The sequence below is a fragment of the Sinohyriopsis cumingii genome, chromosome 11, assembly GCF_028554795.1.
Source record: "Sinohyriopsis cumingii isolate HCF-2022 chromosome 11, ASM2855479v2, whole genome shotgun sequence".
NCBI lineage: Eukaryota > Metazoa > Mollusca > Bivalvia > Unionida > Unionidae > Sinohyriopsis > Sinohyriopsis cumingii.
In genome coordinates, this window is record NC_142971.1 from 63,437,313 (window position 1) to 63,443,594 (window position 6,282).

Consider the following 6,282-nt stretch of genomic DNA (forward strand, 5'->3'; position numbering starts at 1 on the left):
GCGCAGAGGCGGAATGAGTGGCTTCAGAATCCCAATCTTCTGTCTCTGGGATTCTGAAATTTCCTTCTTGTGTCTGTGGTACAGCCATTCTTCTCTCCTTTTCTTCGTCTTCTTTTTTTCTTCTCTCCTCCTCTTTCATCCTTCCCACTTCGACGATGGCCTCCGCGGCCAGTTCATTTAGTATGAGCCTGGCATATTCCAGGTGCACATGAAGTTCCAACAGTTTCGCTAGCCTTCTGCTCATTCTCTAGTGTTGATCAATCAACAAGGGTAGCTAGACTGCTGAGCGATTTTCAATTTATAAAGTGCGGACGTGAAGGAAAACATCCCCCTAAGACCTAAAACTTCTATTACCTAGATCATGACCAAACAATGCGCGGACCTAAAAGAAACACTCACTCACTTTTTTATACTACCCATCACTATTCTAAAAAAATTTTATTAAACAAATAATATACTATCCACATACGTAAAGCACTTTAATCAAACCCAGATTTACTATTCCCACACTTCAAACAACAAAAAACATTATCATAACCTACTATCCACACAAAACATAAGTGAGCGCTTACAATGGCACAAACACACACACTTTCTAAGCAAGATAAATAATTCATGTGCTTATACACGCACTTCTATTTTTTAACTTATTATAGGCAATCGATTGTTATTTCTTTTCTAGAGATTGGGGTAGCCCTGAAAAGGGCTGTTTTTTTGTGTGCGAAGTTGAAGCTAGGGAGATCTTTTATATTCTAAGAATGCGACGTCCTCTGACGATAGACTTTCTGACGATAGGTCTGCTTCTTCGGAAAGAGAAGAAGAACTCTTTGGTGTCGATACGACAATCGACAAAGCCTCTGTCAGGTTCAGGTTTCTGCTGCTGTTGTTGTTGTTGTTGCTGCTCTCTCTGCTGTTTCTGAAATCTGTACTTCTCTGTCCATTCTTCTTTCTCCCTGTTCATTTCTTCTCTGAAGAGCTCTTCTATCAGGTCTTCAGTGACTTTTAACATTCTCACATTCTCTATCTCTTCTGGCTTCGGTATCAGACTGTGTCTGACCCGATGCAAATTCACGTAGGCTTCGTTTAGCTTAGCTAGTTTGGAGCACATCTTCGTAGGAGGATGAGTCGACAATGGATGGTTAGATTGGAAACTACCCCGGCTTTAAAGTCAAAGCGTGGACATGAAGGAAAACATCCCTACACGGTTTTCGAGCCGGAACGTTCAATGATTGTCATGAGAGGGATAGTAAGAAGTCAAAGAGCATGAATCAAGATTGCTATAGCCAAACAAACCACAAAGGCCTTTTTTTTCAAAACACAATATTTTTTTTATTCAAAATCACTTAACACTAACAAACAACTATAACATTTTTAACAATAATCCAACAATATAACATCAAACATTTTTTTCAAATGACAAACATTTTTTTCAACTAACACATTATTTTGGACAGGGCTGACAACGTTGTGAATGAAATTGTGATTTCCACTGTTGGAAGTCATTAGGCCATTGATGGACACTACGTTTCCTAGCTTGAGACAAAAGATAAGCATAATGGTCACAAAACCATCGATCTACTTTCACGTCGTTTCTAGAAGAAGAACGAGGAACAAAATGAGTCACTAAATGTTCTAAGGAATAGCCCAGGCTGCGATGATGCAGAAAATGCACACAATATTGTCCACACACCAAGGAATCTGTGCCTTGTAATTTCACATTATTGAATTGGGTGGTCTGAGCATTTCTTCTCATAAAGTCAATGATATCGTCTTCCAAAGGGGGCAATCCATACGAATCGAAATATTCCACACATCCTTCTTGAGGAAAGTAGGTTCCTGTGGGTTCCTGGGAGATGACTGTCGTCCGTGTTGATTACATAAGCTTGATGGTCTTGAGGTTTGCGATGAGGGAGTTCATCTTTAGCACAGACGACAGGATTCCAAGAAGCAGTGTACGAACTGTGGTTCAAAAGGTAATAAAGTTCCCAGGTATCCATTTATTTGTGTGGTTTCCTTCTTCACAGGTAATGATAAGTGATCAATTCGATCCTGATTTTTTGCATGAAAATGTCTGACAAGTAAAAGGCGTTTTTCTCCGACTTGTTACTCTGGTCAAAGAGAGATTCGATGCGACGGCACTCCAGAGACGTTAATGGAGGAGAAGAATGTTTATCCAAGCCTTTATACCACTCATTCAACACGAATTCTATCTCGATGTGACCCCAAGCTTTGTCCAGATATTCGTCCAATTTTTCTTCTTGACTCAACATCAGACATTTTCGTGTTGAATTTGACTGGGATGATCGTTGTGACATCCATAGCACTCATCCTTGATCAATTCTTTCATTATATCTGCCAGGACTGTAGCAAAACAGGAGACTAAATGGGCTTCTTGTTCTGGCCATCTCGACTTCATCATGATAACTTCTTCGTCTTCTTCTTCGTCGGATTCTTCTTCTTCCACGGTCTCCTCACATTCCATCTTCAAAGTTTCTCCACTAGGTAAATAGGGATAACAGTCTTCCATAGCTTCTAATAATCTAGAATGATTTCTCTCAAACTGTTGATTTCTATCGTGTTATCAAATTCTGCATACAGAATGACGTCCACCGTCTCCAATAAATTTGAAGTAAACTGAATTTCCACACGAATCTGGCAGGATTTTATAGGGTGGAAATGTCCCTCGTCGCTGCCTTGGTCTGGAGTGAAATCAAAAGCTCACAAAGCATAGCCTTCTGCGTAATCGTCATACGTAATGCCGTGACTGATGTTGGTTCCTAACTGACCGGTGGCTTTGTACAGGGACAAGTACGATCTCAAGTAATTCTTCTTGTCAAAGTTAGGTTCGAAAGGTCGGGTACACAAGGTCTTGCCATCGCGACTGACTTCGATCTTGGACACGCCAAAGTGTCGAAAGTGGAAAGGATTTTTAGCGATAGCTCCGTTGAAGGCTGCATTCTCGACGATACCAACGATCAAACGTTTGGGTAACTGTCCTTGGAACAGATGATCTTCGATCATGGATCGCTGCCCCGTAGGAATGGTGAAGGTTTTCACTTCCACGCGTCGTATGGGATACTTGGCGGTCGTTCTGCTCAACGTCTGACTGATGTTATTACCCACTTTAGGTAACACGCGTCGTACGTAGAGCCTGGCGTCCTCGATGACAGTTTTGCAAGCGACATTACCCATCAAATGGAAAGCGGCACTACTACGATTCAGTCTCAGGTGAACATTCACCCCGTTCAGCAAATATTTCTCTTGCAACCACATGTCCAAATGCAAACGATCCATCAGTTCTAAACTCTGTCCGTCTTTGATTTTGTCTCTTCGTTCTACAAATCCCGCATTGTGTGCATTCCTTGTATTAATTTCGAATTCTTCAAACTGGCCTGCATCGTCAGCTTCCCATACCACACAGGCATTGAGATGAGTGTTCTTGGCGTCTATTCCGTACGTCAAGAGATTTTCCAGGTACGCTCGATAAGGGTAAGTATCCATGCTGCAACTGACTAGTTTGTTATTCAAGTACAAGTCCACTCCACTGTAAAAAGAATGCATGAAAGTGTTGAGGGGAGCTATTACCTCATCACCTTCTAGGGGCGAATTGTCCTCATCGACAACTTTGACTTTCAGGTACAAGTAACTGCTATTCAGATCGATGTAATCTTCGGGCTGTCCTTTGATTTCAAATTCAATGGGAGCTGAGGCTGTCAAAGAGGAGACGGGGTGAAATTCCACCCACTGGGATTCTTACATGGTCATCATGGTGGGGGGCATGGCAAACAGATCCAGTTCCGTCTTGGAACAAGCGCAAGATTCTCGGTGCATCATTTTTTTCTCTTTCTCAATACTTTAATAATCAAAAACGTCTAAGTCTCGAACGGTTCTTCTTTTCTTAGTCTTTCTAGCTTTAGACGTGTGAAGTCTGGTAAAAGGGTGTTTTCTACGTCGTCTCTTTCTGCCTTGTCCTTGCTGTGGCGTCAGGGAAGTAGGAATGCCTGACTCGGTAGCGTGCAGGGCATTTATAGGTGTTACTCGTCGGCCCAAAAGGACTTTACCCGTTTGCAGCAAGACATTTTTGCCAGCCCTCATGAAGGCTTCTTTAGGGTTTTGTTTGTCGATGATGACATTTTGGAGAAATTCTTTGCCTTGTGTCAATGCCGCATCTTTCAAGGCGTGCAATCCGCGTGTCACCATCAGTTTCAACACCGGAGCCACCGAACGAAAGGCCGATTTTAACATATCTCCTAAACCGTGTCCTCGCTGTCGAGCAACCCCTCGGTACACTAGATACATGACTTACGAGTCGTGAGAGAACCGTTTTCGAAAATGGAGTTTCACCGTGACTTTTCCTTTGGTGAATGAAATATTTTGTCCCACATCTCCTTTTATAGCAATGTTGACCGTGTCCAAATAAGACTTGCTGGCAGGCAAATAGTGAGGATGTACAAATTCGCGGTGAACGTGATAAGTGTTTCCACCTTCCTCGTCAGCGGACGTGGCAGAATCCACTTTGAAAGGAATGACACGCAGTAACGGTACAGAGGTGTGTCCCACCACGTTGTACTCCACCACATCGGAGTACACAAAGATCAAATTCAGTCCTTGGTTCAGTTCTACCGGGGAACGAAAAAACTTGGCAAAAGTATCGTTGTCGGAAATGACTGATAATGCGACTTTTTGTTGTTCTACTTTTTTCCTCAACTCCATGTCCCCGCCCAACATGGCAAACAATTCAGGACAAAATAAGAAAGACATGATTTTACCCCCCTCAGGAAATTTCATCAGGAAGCGACGAGCTGCTTTGTGGTATTCCAGGGTAACACTTTTTTTGACACTTTCCAAAGCTTTCAGAAACACGACATTAAACCTGGAGGCTATGGTGCTCACCAAATGTTGACCACTAAAATAATAGCGTGGGGGAATGAACAAGTGATAGATGGTCCACTTTTGATTTTTTTGTGCTAGGGGTTTTCTTGTCATATTTGACATGGATATCCAAGTACTGTTGCATTTGCTCGTCATGAACTTCCACCGTAAAAGAATTTTGATTGGGAAGGACATTGAGGACTTGGGTTGGGTGAATGATTTCTACCAAAGCCACTTCCCAATGGGCTTCGTGATCTAATTGGATGGTCTGAGGTAATTTGGCCGTGTAACAGCACAACGTGTTGTTGGGAAACACCTCCATAGAACTATCACTGGGTAAGGTTAAGTAAAATTGGTTGTTATTGTTCATAATTCCAGAGTTCTGTGGCTGTCCGAGGGGTTACTGGACGTCAGAGGCGTGTCTCCGCCCAAATTGGAATTGTTTTTGTTGCTGGAGTGGTGACTGACACTGGCACTGGACACAAGGTTACCGTTGTTCCCGTTGGAAGAGAATTTCAGGGAGGGATTGGGAAGCAGGTAACCGATGCAACTGCTCAATAAAATGGTCCACAATTGTTTGTCTCCTTGTTGCAAACTCAAATTGGCGATGGCTGCTCCGAAGACACAATACACCACGAAGATTTGGCAGAAAAAGACGATTTGTGTTTTAGGCACACGTTCTCCACACCACACCCACAAGGGTTGTTTTTGTAAATCTTGCAGAGAAGAACTGGGTGAAGGAGTGGTAGCCGTAGTAGCTGCGTCTGTGTGAAAGGGCATGATGGTCACTTCTTTTTATAGTCGATGACTTGCGAAGCGTCGATCCAAGAATTAAAACTGGGTGGATATCCTTTCCAACGTACTTTGACTTCTTTGACACGTCTTTTACCCACTTTACGGGTTCTACGTTCGAGAATGCTTTCGATGTCGTACACGTCGTCTTCTTTTTTGGTGACACGTTGTAACTCGGGCAAATAAAACGTTCCTTTGAGCACTTCTCCGTTCATGTCTTCCAATTTATAGACGGCAGGATGACGGCCATGCACTCGTCCAGTGACACGAAACAATTCGGTAGTCCAGTTAGGTAAGTAACCTTTGTCGAAAGTGTGTTTGGTTTTACCCAATCTCCTACGGCCAACACTCCACTTTTCTTGGGGACAGCCCTCGTCGGGGACGTACCAAACAGGTGCTCAAACACCAGCACTTCATTCTTGGGAGTCACCTCTTGCGGGGCACGTCCAATGCTTTGATGGTAAGATTGGTTGTACGCTTGCACCAGGTGCGGTAAGATGTCGATGTACTTCAGAGTGTGGTGATGCGTAAAATATTTCCACATGCGTTCTTTCAAAGTGCGTTGAAAACGTTCCACGATGCTGCATTTTATTTCGGGATTCTCGGTGGTAAAAAAAC